This window comes from Mesoplodon mirus, assembly GCF_964341445.2.
Source record: "Mesoplodon mirus genome assembly, chromosome: 7".
Taxonomy (NCBI): domain Eukaryota; kingdom Metazoa; phylum Chordata; class Mammalia; order Artiodactyla; family Ziphiidae; genus Mesoplodon; species Mesoplodon mirus.
The window spans coordinates 81,403,420-81,418,632 of NC_138983.1; the positions used below are offsets into that span (position 1 = coordinate 81,403,420).

The 15,213-nt window shown below is 47.2% G+C and overlaps 1 protein-coding gene and 1 long non-coding RNA gene across 2 annotated transcripts in view; one reads left to right on the forward strand and one right to left on the reverse strand.

Annotated features, from left to right (window-relative positions):
* LOC309807104 overlaps positions 1 to 3,200 on the forward strand; it is a 125,475-nt gene extending 122,275 nt beyond the window's left edge. The window contains exon 4 of the long non-coding RNA XR_014294493.1: positions 3,113 to 3,200. This is a non-coding gene — a long non-coding RNA (uncharacterized lncRNA). The remainder of the gene's footprint in view (positions 1 to 3,112) is intronic.
* LOC309808830 (forkhead-associated domain-containing protein 1-like) overlaps positions 1 to 15,213 on the reverse strand; it is a gene marked incomplete at both ends in the record, with an annotated part of 1,104,685 nt that overhangs the window by 508,542 nt on the left and 580,930 nt on the right. The gene's annotated exons all lie outside the window — the stretch shown is intronic.

The window sequence follows — 15,213 nt, forward strand, 5'->3', positions numbered from 1 at the left end:
CTTCTTAATTGTAGCCATCCACAGGTGGAAGGAGTCCATATGTTTCCCTGAACAAAGGCACTTTGGTTTAACATTCAGACAGAGGGACAGGGTTCCCCGAGGCAGGCCATTATGTACAGGTACAGACAGTATCCTTTTAGTGAACAAAAGCAGCAGAAGGCAAAGGTTAAAGTAAAAGGAACAGATCCCATGTGTAGTCCGATTTGGCTCTTCCCTGTTACAATTCCCTACTGTCAATGTCCATTCCACAGTCTTGTGGATAAAAGGGGGTGACGGCCCTTCTAATTGCTTCATCAGATGGATCTTTCCGGGAGTGTCCACCATTGGTGCCAGTGTTCCAAACGTTGGGTTTTTGGTTTTTTTGTTCCTCTCTGGAAAGTGTGTCCTTTACACCTGTAGCCTTAAAAAATATTCTCAGCCTAAAAGTTGAGAGTTACGATCTCTTTGATGGGAATTTTGAGGGCTTCAAGCCTGGGAGGCAACATCTCAAGTTAAGGAATTCAGCACTTTTCTATGGACGGGAAGATGCCAGAGTCTGGGCTCACTGAAATCAGTCATTTGATATGTACCTCAGCTCTCCGGGGCCTGTGTCCTATATTCTCATATCCTGAGTTTCGTCAGGGCTCACCGGCTCACGTTGGGGGGCTGTAGTCGCTAATGACTGATGTGTCAGGAAGTACTCCATTTCTCAGATCCTCTCCTCTTGGTCAGGATTTTGACCCATGTTTGGGAGACGTTTCAGGATCAAATTTTGTCCCACGGCGCTGGGAGGCTCATCCCAGGTCAGGGGAGAATTCTTGATATGCCACTCCAGGTGCTAGTTTTTGGATTAGGCCCTATTGCTAATTAAAGATCTTCTGGATCCTCTATCTAATTATGATCCAGGAGACATTTTCCCTTGTTGCTTCCTCCTGTACCTAGAATCACACTATTACAATTATTTCATGTTATAAATGTGGTCTGTTTCCTCAAGATGTTTAGCCATTGAAGTATTGTTGGAGGCCTGGTTCCATACTGGGTACTGTAAGAGACACCAATCTTATAAAGTAGACAGGATATAAGTAATGCAGCTAGTAATGTTAACAAAGACACAGTACAGCAGGGAGGCACAAAGAGCAAACAATCTGGAAACAAAGAACAATGATCAGTGTAACTACTTGTAATCCAATTGCAATAGCGAGCGACCAGAGGTACCCTAACTGATTTAGTGAGCCATCCGCTGTTTCAGTGTACCAGCGGTGCGGACTTAGACGTGCATGGCTTAATCTTTGAGACAAGCATATGCTACTGGCAGGATCACCCAGGTAGAGAGAAAAAGATAAATGTTTCAATTCTGCTTACAAGGGTATAATTTAACAAATGACTGTAAATCATAATGAGTTTAAGGGGAGTGTTTTGCTTACACCTGGAAAACACAGAGTTAAAACAGTCATTTTTCAGATAGAAACCATAAAAATTATAACCATAATTATAACCAAAATTATAACCATAATTATAACCCTTTTACCCAGGCATGTGCAACTAATCGTTTTTGTTAACAGCTTTATGAAGCCATCAGGTTTCCCATTAGAATTCTTCAAGTTCTTACCCAGTTCACCTTTATGGTTTGAAAATCAGAAACTTGTATTTATCCAAAGGTCCTTTCTATAAATCTTCTTGAAGAGGAAGCATTTTTGCAAAGGCATCAGAGTGAAACCATGACTGTGTACAATGGTGAAAGACTTAAGAAGGCACGTTTCAATCTGATTACAGTGCAATTGAGAAAGTAACGTGGTTACTGCGGTGATATGCAACACTTTCAGATAATAAAGAGAATCCTGACTGGTAACATTTTACCAGGACATAGCAAATTTTAGGAACTCCATATAATCTGTAGAATACCTGTGTCATTTGGCATACAATAGAACCTAAGAAGATTTATTGCTTATTTGACAACACTTTCCGTGTCATTCAACCTAATTAGTTAATATCTCTCTTGGGGTGTTTCAGGGGCCCTTTGAAGCACCCCAAAGTTAGCTAGAGGTCAAAGGAACTTCATTATAATTTGAGTTGGGAAGTTTTGTCAAAAAAATAAGAAAAGGGTTTAAAACAGATAGGATGCCATGTCACTGTGAAACAATAGTTATTCACTTAGCCAAAGTAACAATAAAAGATTTCAAAGGCAAGTACAGAACAGATCTCTTAAAAGGTAGAAAAACTTAAAATCTGGTATCAAAAGCAGTCCAAAATCTTAAGAAACCTTGTCTTCTTAACAGAGAGAAAAGCGAAATTCAAGTTGTGCACCAGCTTACTTTTAAAATGTATTTACCCAATTAAACTTATTTTAAACTTAGTCCTGACCACGTACAGAACTCTTTTTTTCAGGGTCCACTTTCCATAAACCTTCTGTCACTTACTTTAGCACAATTCTGACTTTCAAGTGGTCAAATATCTGGAGAGATTAATTTTAGATAGACCTTCCTAAAAGATAAGTATTTTAAAAAGTTCACCTAAAGCTCTTACCTCATTTGCATTTTCTTTCCTTAAAAGTTTCTTCACATCAAGTTATTTCCTTGCTGACAAATTTGCAACAGATATAACAAGATTTTATTTAGCTTATACTAAACCTAGGCACAATAAAAGTATTATACTTAATGTTGATGACTCTAACAGCATGTCTATATTAATTAGATCAACAAACGAACGTTAATACCAGGTCTTAATTAATACTGAATATTTCCCAGTTCACATGAACCTGAAGCTCATTTAGCTCAGTTTCTCTTGTATTTAGAATAGTTTGGTGTGTAAGTGCTTACTTTTCTTTAAGCCAATTAAATAGAGCTCATCCACAAATCAACCTCAGCAATGTTATCCAAAGACAAAGACACATACAAGGACACAAACATACAGAGACGTCATGGTTGTCATTTCAGAATTTCAGCACTGAGTCAGGTACAGCCATGTGAAGCCCATCAGTTTACAAAAAGAGGTTGGATTCAAATTAGGTTTCTGGCAGATGGAACAAATCCAACTCACTTGTCTAGATGGCTGAATTTTTACAGAAAAGACACTTAGGTTTTTTATTTATCCTTGATAAGTCAGTTTCTAAATTACTTTACCCTCTTTCAAAAAGGTGCATTTTAGAAAGATGGCAGAGATGAGAGTTCCTGAGAAGACCAGAAAGGACATTTGCATCTCAAAGATTCAGGCAAGTTTTTCCTAGGATGACTTTGTTTCCCCTTTGTTTAATATTTACAAGCCTCTTAAGATAAACAGGGAGGGTTTGGGGAGTGGTATCTATTGGAGAGTCAATCAACTCGTTCCCCACTGTCAAAGTTCCCTGGGGCTCCTGTGGGGAAATTAGAATCGGACGCCTCAAGGCCAAGGGAGTCCCCTGGCCTCTTATAGGATGTCCGCACAAGGGAACTTGCCCTGCTGTGGATGTGGCTCCCAGTCCAAATTGGGTGGCTTGTGGAGTCTTAGATGGTGATACTAAATCAGGCTCCTGTCCCCTGGGGGTTAACACAGAAACTTCTGTTTGATCCCCGTGGGTAGGGGAAACAGGAGGTGGTGAATATGATGGCGGCATGGGGGGAGGGTGGGCAGGTGGAACAACTGCGGGTGCAGCTTGCTGTTTTGCAAAACACTTCTAACTGCGAGATCCTATAAAAATTGAGTGAGCCATTTAGGGGCTACCGCCCTTGTGATCCTATATTTTGGGTCCACACCCTATTACAATAGTATACATGTCTTTCTTAGTCATAGGCTCAGGGCTATGTTACACCCATTTATCTACTATAGGCCCCACCCAAAGGGCTCTCCTTCAGGGTTGATGGAGTATTTCCCATTTTGTACACCCAACCGCAAAAGACGTAAACAAATTCTGGCATCAGTGCACACAAAACCAAGACCAAAACCAAGGAACCGGTTCCCAAATCGGTTCTGAGGGGGTGTAGTGGTGTAGAGAGCAGCCGTCTGGTGCAGAAGCCCACAGGCAGCTAGGAGGAGCTGTGTTAGTCCAAAGGGTCCGGGACACATAGTCCATTCTCAGCCCAGAAGGAGCAGCCAGGGGGAACCAGTGGGAGGGCTTGACTAATTGAGCTTTGTGCCTGCTATAAAGCTTATTGTTTAGCTCTTGGCCAGTAAACTATGGAGGGTTTGTACGTGGCTGCATAAATGGGTCTAAGAATGATGGACAAGTGTGGTATTCGTTGCCTCCAAAGTGTGGAGAGACCTAAGTAAGATGTGTTGGGCTTGCTATAGTGTGTTGGGGGGCTGAATAGTTAACAGCTGAGGTTTAGCTGCAAAAGGAATTTCCTGGCTTTTAGAGGATCAGTTAATGCCCAGAAATTTAATAGTTGTGGACAGCCCTTGAATTTTATGTGGGGCAATAAATAGCCCACCTGTATGTTATAGATGGGTCACCAACCATGTTAGGGCCTTGTGCACCAGTCTCCTGAGGGGCTGTGGATTAGAACATCAGTATAGTGCCAGACGGTGCAAGGGGACACCAGGTCTTGCCAGCAAAGACAATAGCTGGGCAATAGCTGGGCTGTTAAGATAGCCAGTAGGCAGACAGGTTAAAACATACTGGGTGCCTTCTGAGGTAAAAGTAGACTGCAGCTTGGACTCCTTAATAACTGGTACTGAATAGAACATAATAGCTAGATTGTCACAGCAAAATAATTCCCTGGAGCCCTTTGGATATCCTTAATGAACTGGACAATGTTGGAAATGGGAGCCTTAATAGTGGGGATCAGCATTTGTATTTCAGTAGTTGATTATAAGTCACCACTCATTAATAGCAGGCTTTAATAGCAGCCAAATGGGGAAATTGAAAAGGAGAAATGGTGTGTTTAATGACTTCTTCTTTTCATAAATTCTGAATTATGGGCTGCAATCCCACAGCCCCCTGTCATACATGTTATTGGGGGATATTTACTGTCTTAGGTGGCAGTCTTATGGGCTCCCAGTTTCAGCTTCCACCAGGAAGGCCAGGAATTTGGGTTTGTTCCAAATGGCGTTGCAGTACATCAAGGCATCCATAGCTGTAACGGGAAAGGGTAGGGCCAAAGGGGCTACCACCACTAAAAGATTTTTAATAAAGATTGTTTCAATAGTGACATTCAATGGAAGTTGAATGCTTTCTACTCCCCTGACTACTATGCCTTGTAATCTAAAGTGTGGCCCTTGCTTATAATTGGAGGGGTTCCCAGGAGGCACTGTAATTTGAGCTCCCGTGGTCAATGAGAGCCATAAGAAAATTTGTTTATGTGTGTCCCAAGGAAAATTAGAGAAGTATATGGGCAAGTGTCCCAGAGGAGGGCCACGCTCCAGGGATCTGCCAGGTCCCTAAGGCAGAGGCGTTGGCAGAGGTCAGGGTAGAGGATTCGGAGAGGTGACAGCTACCCATCACTCCAGTCTCCTGAAGAGTCTGCAGCGCCTGAGCAAAAATTTCTAACTTGTGCTTGGGCGGTCTCAAGTTGACATCATTAGGGAACCCCAATCTCCAGAGCTGCCAATACAGGGAGGTCTGTTAGTCATCTCATGAAGGATGGAGCTGTGTGATGGCACCACCCCTTGGTGGAGATCAGTAAGGGTCCCAGAAGTCCCTATATCCCTTAAGGGTCCTCTGCTGGGTTCCTGGCCAATGGGGCAGCGGGGCCCATGTGCCTTTACTGGCAAGCGAGATTTGGGGCTTCCGAAAACTTATCTTTTTCGTATCCAGCTACAACATGGATGCAGCCCCACGCCTGTTGGACTGTATCTGCCGTTTCTTTGAATCGTAACAGCGTGGCTCTACAATTAGGGGGAGCACCCTTCTCCCCTTTCCCTTGGACACATGTTTTCTAGAAAAATTTGCCTTTCAACCATGGTATAGTTACATGTCTCTGTTTCTTGTTCATGCTGGTCATCTGATGTTTTGGTGCAATGGATGGTGACAGGGAGCACCTGGAATGGAGTTTCCTCTTCCTGACTCCTATGCTGCCACTGCCTGTTTAGGGTGTCCCAGTCAGCCTGGGTGGGGTCAAGGGATGATTTGCAACAGCAGCAAGAAATGCAGCAACATAGGAGGCACTTACCTCAGCGGCATTTGCCCGTTCAGGGTACCGTGATGCCCCTGGTACAGCTGCCTCTATCATCGGTTAGGGCTGTGTGGGGAACTCTTGGATGTATGTTTAGGGCATAGGATGGTTTGGGGTAATGGTAAAGCTGTGTAGAGACTGTGTATGTGTGATCTGGGGAGAGATGAGGGGCGTGAGTGCCTTTGTGAGTGTACGGTTGGTGTAGCATGGTGTGGCTGGGTGGTGGGCTGCTTCTGGGTGTTTTGAGGCTACGTGTGCAGGCATTTGAGAAGAGGTAGGGGTGTGCATTTTAATGCTCTGTGTGTTGGATCTGTGTGTATTCAGAGTGCAGGGGTTATACACATGCTCATCCTGTAGGGTAAGAGTCCAGGGAGTGTATTTTTGATGTGGAGGAATTTGCAGAGATTGGGGTTGTCAGTGTAAATTGGGGCTGCCAGCTGTGTGTGTATAATCAGGGGATGTGACAGAGGCTGTTTATAGTATCTCAAGAGGGAGATGGGTGTATGTTTGTATCGGGGGTGTGAGGTCATGATGTGTTCTGGGGGGAGTATATAGGAGAAGGTTGGAAACATTGTGTCTCTCTGATGGTATTTTGTGTTTGTCTCAGCTTCTGAGGCATTGTACATACGTGGATGTTGACAGCTGTGTGCAGACTGTATGTGTTCTATTTGGATTTGGGGGGTTGTGTCTTATATTAAGAAGTATGTGAGTTTGGTTTGAATATATCTGGCTATTGTTGAAGGGTTTGTGTGTTTGCATTGAGGGGTTATATGGGGTTGGGTGGATTTTTGTGGGGTATGAGGATTTAGGTGTTTGATTATCAGGGGCCGTTGGGGGTGTGATTTTGTATTCAAGACTGTGGCTGTGGTTTTATTGGGGTTTGTAGTGCATGTATATTGGAGCAGGAGGGTTCTGGGCACACAGTCAGGCATTTGCTTATAAGTAGGGAGTTTGTGTGTTTGAGGATGTTTGGAGCTCTGTGGGGCTCTGTGATGGTGGCACAGGTGACTGTGGGCAGGTGGAGTGTGTGTTGGGCTGGAAGGGAAACTCGAGGGCCTGTTGGGGACTGTGAGGCACCCATGTGAACTCCCACGTGGACTGACCTTTGTTCCTTCTGATCTTCTGTGGCTTGTCCGCATCTTGATCTTCTGTGGCATCTACTCCCCTGGAATGGTCAGCGATACTCTGCTCATTCTTAGCCAGATGAGTCAGGAAATGTCACTTCCTCTGGCAGCTGGATGTGCCTCTTGCAAGTGAGTGGTCCTGGAGTCCAGGGTGCAGGACTGGTGGACAGATGCAGAGTGAAGTTGATTCCCCCATGAGCCCTCTCCTCAGTGAGGTGGCCAGGAGGTCAGGGCTGTATCCCCAGAAGGTCAGACCTGGCCAGTCCTCTCTAGAATGTGCTGGAGAGGCCAACTCGTTGAACGCACCCTGCCAGGAGATAAACAGACCCTGAGGACAATTCCTAAGGGAGAAGTCTATACCTACCCATCTTCCACTTTCTCCTTTGGATGACTTCTACCACAAGGTAAAAGCTAAGCCCCCTCACACGGCCTTTCTTGACCTGGTCTTACTGAGCGGCCAGTCTCTCCCCACATCCTGGCTCACTATGGGCCCTCTGGTGATACCAGCAAGAGGGCTCCCTGCATGTCAGTTCTCACCTCCTTCCCTTGGCCCACGCTGCCCTTGCTGTTTGTCCTGCTCTTACTCTCCCAAGGCTGTTAAGTCACCCTGTCCAGGTGGGAAGGATCCACTGAAAATGCACATTTGAGTAATTACTGCATCACCTGAGTCTCTAGCATGTCCCAGGCACTATGACGCTTGCCAAATCCCTAAAAACCCCACAAAGCAGATATGCTATTAGTTGCACTTTGCAGGTGATGAAGCTGAGGTTCAGAGGTGAGCAACCGTGACCAAGTACCCTGTATGTACCAGAATATCAATCAGACTGGTCAACGTATCCAATAAAGCCAAACATTAGTCTGATCAGTACGCCTAGATGCAAGGCTGTAAAGGCACAAACTATGTCCCAGCACGAGAAAGAGCAGTGCCAAGTACCCCAGCAAAGAAGCAGTGTTCATATCTTGCTTTCTTAATCGAAATAACTGCACATCAACCCACAATTTCCTACTCTGTTAATAGGAGAAAAATACCAATGTGCGTTGTCCTGTAAAACTACCTTAAAAGAATATGTATGATCCCGAGTGCTTTAGTAATGACCCCAAATCACCATCATGAAGTTGGGATACTTCTTAAAACACTGCAAGTCTTACACACTGGCATATAGAATCTGTAAAGTCAGTTCTTTGGGTAATGATGGTAGATAGAAGTGGCCCAGAAGGACGGAAGACAGAAAATAGAGCAGAAACTATTTGTCCAGAGGTGACAATGGGTCATAGCCAAGGTTCAAGCATTACGAGGGAGGTGGTGAAAATAGTAATGGGCATAGAGTGTAATAAGTCAAGGATATCTAATGTAGTTGTGGCTCGCAGGCTCAAGAACGCAGGCTCAGTAGTTGTGGGGCACGGGCTTAGTTGCTCCGCGGCATGTGGGATCTTCCTGGACCAGGGCTCGAGCCTGTGTCCCCTGCATTGGCAGGCGGATTCTTAACCACTGCACCACCAGGGAAGCCCCTCATTTACTCTTAATGCTTCCCCCTGTTGAGGACAAACAGGAGGAAAAAAGAAAAGGCAGGGCTTCCTTGGTGGCGCAGTGGTTGAGAGTCTGCCTGCCAGTGCAGGGGACACGGGTTCGTGCTCCGGTCCGGGAGGATCCCACATGCCACCGAGCGGCTGGGCCCGTGAGCCATGGCTGCTGAGCCTGTGCGTCCAGAGCCTGTGCTCCGCAGCAGTAGAGGCCGCAACAGTGAGACCCACGTACCGAAAAGAAAAGAAGAAAAAAAGGCAATAGCAAGGTTCCAAATGAGCTGAGAAATGACCTTCTAAAAGGGCTCTCAATCTGGCCTCTGGTAGATGTCTGTCGGGGTTTCTGCCCAGCCTAGACCTTCCTCAGGAGAGAAGACGTTTAGGGCTTACAGTGGGCTGACTGGTGGCCCCAAAGATCTCAGGCTCTAATCCCTGGGACCTGAGAATGTTACCTTACAAGGTAAAGTTTTGCAGATATAAGGATTTTGAGTTGAGACTATCCTCGCCCTAAGTGCCATCTGTAAGTGTACTTATAAGTGAGAGACAGGAGGAGATTATATACAAAGAAGAGGCGGAGGCAGTGACCACAGAGGCAGGACTAGAGTGCTGCACCTACAAGTCAAGGGATGCCAGCAGCTTCTGTGGTTAGAGTCTTTTGAACTCCTTGGCTTTTCAGCTCCTAGGCTGTTAGATTTGAATCCGCAAATGCCCCAAGGAGAAAAGCTGCACCCAATGTCAAGCTTGCGTCTGTGTTTCCCTTCTCTCCAGAACTTGGCCCACATGTCTTGGTGTCTCTCTAACATTCAGATGCCAGCGAACAGATGTTTTCTTACTTTATCCAGGTTTTCTAAAATTTCTTTAGACTTCACCTGATCTTATGTTATTATTGAACTACCATCTCAATTACCCCTAGGAAGAAAATTTACAATTTTTAGAGAAAATGGAACCCTGGTACAGTGTTGGTAAGAATGTAAACTGGCACAGCCACTGTGGAAAACAGTATGGAGGGTTCTCAGAAAACTAAAAATAGAACTACCATATGACCTCGAAACTCAACTCCTTGGTATAAATCCGAAAAAAACAAAAACACGTGTTTTCAAAAACATGCATTTGAAAAGATACATGCACCCCAATGTTCAGAGCATCATTATTTGCAATTACCAAGATATGGAAGCAACCTAAGTGTCATCAAGAGATGAATGGATAGGGGCTTTCCTGGTGGCGCAGTGGTTGACAGTCCGCCTGCCGATGCAGGGGACACGGGTTCGGGCCCCGGTCCGGGAAGATCCCACATGCCGCAGAGCGGCTCTGCCCGTGAGCCATGGCCACTGAGCCTGCCCGTCCCAAGCCTGTGCTCCGCAATGGGAGAGGCCACAACTGTGAGAGGCCCGCATACCGCAAAAAAACCACACAAAAACCCCAAAACAAAACTAAAAAACACCCCGTGGGTAGTCAGAGGAGAGGACCGTCACAGCTCATCCCCCTGTGCCGTGTGCCAGGCATGATCTGAGCACCTGTACACATGTTAACTTATTAAAATACTGCTAACAATCCTATCAGGTTGGGACTACCATCACCCCGCGTACAGACTGAACAAAAGGAAAGAGAATATGGTGTCCTCCTTGTGTTCACAAAGCCCGTTAACTGGCAGAGGCAGGACTTGAAGGCCACAGTCCGGCTCCCGAGTCCATGCCATGCTTTACAGCCTCCAGCTTCTCACGCTCATTCCTAGAGCCACCTGGGAAGGAGGAACCAGGCAACTAAAGACTGGGTTTGAATCAGACTCCACGTCTGACCAGCCACGTGATCCCGAGCAGGGGGCCTCGCCTCTCTGAGTCTCAACCTGGCTCCCTTGCAAAATGGGCACATTAATGGGAACGTCAGCCTTCAGCAACGCTGTGACGAGTATCAGTGTAGCATGTGTGAACGGGCTCTGTAAACTCTGGAGTGTTCTGTGAGGTATAAACTACCCTCTATTCTCATTAGAGGGAATTCATTTCATAACCTGCTCCCGGCTCTTGAACTTTGCTGTGCATCCAGTCAGTGCTGGATGATCTGGAACCAACAGCTGGTCTATTTATGGCTGAAAACCCACAGGTCATAGGAAGACAGCAGCACCCGAGCCCCTGGGTGGCCACAAAGATAAGGTCCGCGTCTCGAGGACCGATGACATGGTGGTCACTGAAGGAACAGGCCCCCTCCTGCCCCTTCCACTAGTGACAACTGAAAACCTTGGTTTCCCCAACACCCCGATCCAAGATCAACCCGACTCTGCCCAATGTTGGAGAAGTACCGGCGTGTCCTGCAGGCCTGGCTGGCCCCCTCTGACTGTGTGTTGCCTCTTTCCACAGATCAGTGCCCTACAGCAAGGCTACAACCAGGTGCTGTGCCAGACCCTGTCTGAGAGAAACTTAGAAATCACCTCCCTGAAGCACGAGGCCGAGAACTTAAGGAGGGAGGCCGCCATCACGTCAGGTGAGGCCCTTGTGCATTCAGGCCCCAGAGCTTCTGCCCTCCCCCTGCAGACATCACCAGTCAACCAGCACACCTGTGCCCGTGACATGGGTGCAGCCTCAGGGATCACCCGTGTCGGTGCATTAGAGTTCTCCCTCAGTGGAGGTTTCTTGCCACCCAGTTCCGAGGGCAGGGCCTGGTAAATATTTGAGAGAATGGTATCTCTTGGCTACAAGGTCTCCTGAGCACTGGCCCCACCAGGGAGAACACAGGTCGCCTTGTGGCTTGGGTGGTTCCACAAAGCAGCCTGAGTGCAAACTAGAGCGTGGACAAAATGGGGTCACTCCTTTAAGGCACCCATGGTCTCACCCATTTCAGCCGAGTGCACTTGGGCCTAAGGGAAACCATTTTCTAATTTGATCAGAGGTGGTTGCCTGATAAAGGGCTTGGGTTGGGAGAGGGGCAGCCAACGCACAGCTGTGGCTGAGCTTTGATTCCCTGGATTCCTTCATTGCTTCCACATGTTTCTTGAGCTCCTACTAGGTGTCAGGCCCCGTTCCAGGCTCCGGGGAGGGAGAGCCAAGCAAGACAGTCAGATTCCTGTACTCACAGATTCAGGAGGGGGTGACAGACAATAAAAGTAAACGGATGAATAAACAAGCCCACTTCAGAGAGCAGTGGTGCTGTGGAGAAAATAAACTGTGTGTCGTGGTGGCCAGCGCTTCAAGGGGGGAGGCCAAGGGGGACCAGCTTAGTGGGTGTGCAACCATGGAACTCAGGTGGGACTTGAACCCGTGGGCTAGGACTCGAACCCAGTCAGAACCCACTATCTTTTAATCGAGATCACGCATCTGGTCTCGGGACTTAATAAAGCTCACTCAGGTTCTTTATGTCTCATCGCAGAAAGCATTCAGTGAGAGACAAAGTAAGAAGTGGATTTCTTTAGAGAGAAACACACTCCACAGAGTGTGGGCCATTTCAGAAGGCTAGAGGCCCCCAAATATGGGGCAGTTAGTTTTTATGGGCTGGGTAATTTTATAGGCTAATGAGTGGGAGGATTGGGACAACTCTAATATTTTGGGGAAGGGGCGGGGATTTCCAGGAATTGGGCCAACACCCACTTTTTTTTTTTTTTTCTGTACGCGGGCCTCTCACTGTTGTGGCCTCTCCCGTTGCGGAGCACAGGCTCCGGACGCGCAGGCTCAGCGGCCATGGTTCACAGGCCCAGCCGCTCTGCGGCATGTGGGATCTTCCCGGACCGGGGCACGAGCCCGTGTCCCCTGCATCGGCAGGCGGACTCTCAACCACCGCGCCACCAGGGGAGCCCCCCCACCCTCTTTTTGACCTTTATGGTCAGCCTCGGAACTGTCCTGGTGCTGGTGCGTGTGTCATTTCGCTCATGTGTTACAATGAGCCTGTAATGGGGCTCCAGTTCCCCTGGAAGTCGAATCTTATGCCCCCTTGGACCTAGCCGATTCTAACCAGTTCATATTGTATCCTCCACCGCTATGTCCTTCTTTTAGAGTGGACCTGTTTCAGGTGGGAAGGGACAAGCCAAGGGCAAGAGAGGCTGCATGGAGTGAACAGGGGATTGTGGGGCTGGGCAGGGTCGGGGGGTCTGGGTTTTTATTCCAAGGGTGTTGGGAATCCAGTGGAGGTTTTTAAGCAGAAACTGACATGCCTAGAGACCTGAAGAGGATGGGACCACTCACAGACGAGGGGAGGGAGAGAAGCAGGTGACAGGGAGGAGGCAGTGAGCCTCGGAGGGGCACATCACTCTGAAAGCAGCCAGCGCGTGGCAGGAAACATGCCCACAGCTGTAGAAGCCAGGCATAGCATTGAGTCGCACGTGAATCCCCATCTCTGTATGAGTCTGTGCTTCTCTTCTGCCTCACTCTGCAACTTAATCACACCCAGCCCCACCCCCTGCTGCCCCCAGGTCTCTGCTTATTCTCCTCCCTCACTTGGGATGTCCTCAGAGATTTTCTGAGCACCTCCCCCAGGCTAGGTGCTGTTCTGGGCACCAGGAATGGAAGGATGAACTCGCTGGTCCTCACCTTCCTCCCGTATGTCGGCCAGTGAAACCTCATCCAAGCATCAAGCCTGTCTCAGATCCCACCTTCTCCGATCAGGGAGTCGGACAGACCTGGGTTGGGATAACGCTTGAGATGGGCTGGACCCACTCAAAGTGTGGCAAGCCCCAGAGGGATTTCCAAGTAACTGAACTGTGTCCTGGAGGCAAAGCTCATTTTTAAAATGAAATTCTGGAGCATTTTGTGCTTTATTTCATAGACATTCTTGATTGATACCTACCACTAAAACTGGGCCTGATGTTCTTTCAAGAAAAGAACCGTAGGAGATAACCCAATACCACTGCATTTATGCACCCTTCTTCCCACTTTTATTCAAAATGATACTACAATGCAAGAGGGAAGAGATATGGGGAGATATGTATATGCATAACTGATTCACTTGGTTATAAAGCAGAAACTAACACACCATTGTAAAGCAATTATACTCCAATAAAGATGTTAAAAAAAATGATGCTACAGTAATGGAGTAGTTATCTATTGCTGCATAACAAGTTACCCCAAAATGTAATGGATAAACCCCCAACCAATATTTATTATCTCCCCCAGTTTCTGTAGTTCAGGAATTTGAGTGGGGGGTGACTTAGTTCTCATGAGTTGCAGTCAAGATGTCGGCTGTGGCATCAGTCATGTCATCTAAAGCCTCGGGGGGAGCTGGAGGATCCCCCTTCAGAATGGCTGCTCATGTGGCTATTGGCTGGAGGCCTTAGTCCCTGAGCACACATGCTTCTCTCTAGGGCTGCTTGAGTGTCCTCACAACACAGCAGTTGGCTTCCCCCAGAGTGAGTGATTCAAGAGGGAGCAAAGAGTTGGCCACAGTGTCTTTTATGACCAAGCCTGAGAGGAAACAGTCCGTCATTTCCAGAGTATCATATTGGTTACCCATGGCAGCCCTATTCAGGGTGGGAGGGGCTACACAGGGCATGAATTTTAGGCGGCAGGGATCATTGGGGCCATTTTGGAAGCTGGTTGCCGAGAAAAATCATAGGTGCCACGGAACAAACATAATTTAGCCACTTTGTGTTCTTGGGACATACCGCATCATTTGACCCTTACAATAACTCTGTGTGGGACAGACAGTGGGAGGTGAAATAGCTTGTCCAAGACCACCAAGCTAATAAGTGGTAGAGAGGGTTCCAAACTCAGAGGACTGTGAAACCAACCACCCCATCAATAGTGTCCAGCAGTGCCCTCTGGCACACGCCCGTCTCCTGGCCTCTGGAGAAGAATTCCTAGACCTTCCCTGTGCTGGGCCTTTGTTCCCCAGGCCCATGGTGTGGACAGCGTGTCTGTGGCTCAGAAGAAGCATAATAGATTTTCAAATCCAGCAAACATTTTCTAACCCCTATTATAAATGAGTTTGTTTAATCCCAGCAACAAACACACCTATGAGCATATACTGCCAGTACAAAGTTTAACATTAAACAGAATACGATCTCTCTGTGAGCACGGATGACCACACGGCTGCATCGTGGTCCCAGCACCGCTGGTTCTCATAACTGTCTTCACAGCAGAACGTCTGAAGATCCAGATGCAAACACGCAGACGCTCATTTCTTCCTTAGACTTTAGTGTGTGGAATGTCTCTAGGGAAGATGAACGTGGTAGGCAAGCAAAGAGCTTTTTACATGTAACTTTGACCCTTTGCAAATCTTGCCTTCAATGCTAACTTTAGAATCCTGCCCCTATAGGATAAGATTTCTCAGTATTTGTATGATGTGCCTGTTTCTGTGAGTCAAGGTAAAACCTCAAAGCTTTCATCTCAGGTGGCAACTCAGAGATTCCCAGAGGCTACCCGATAGCTAGGTCTGCATGGGGGTGGGGTGAGAACAGATCTTGAGGTTCCAAGGAAAAGGCACAGTAAGTAATACCTGGAACGTAGTACCATACCCAGTTTGGAGCTGGTGAAAGGCACTGCATGAGCTTTGGGATCAGACAGACCAGGGTCCCATCCCAGAGC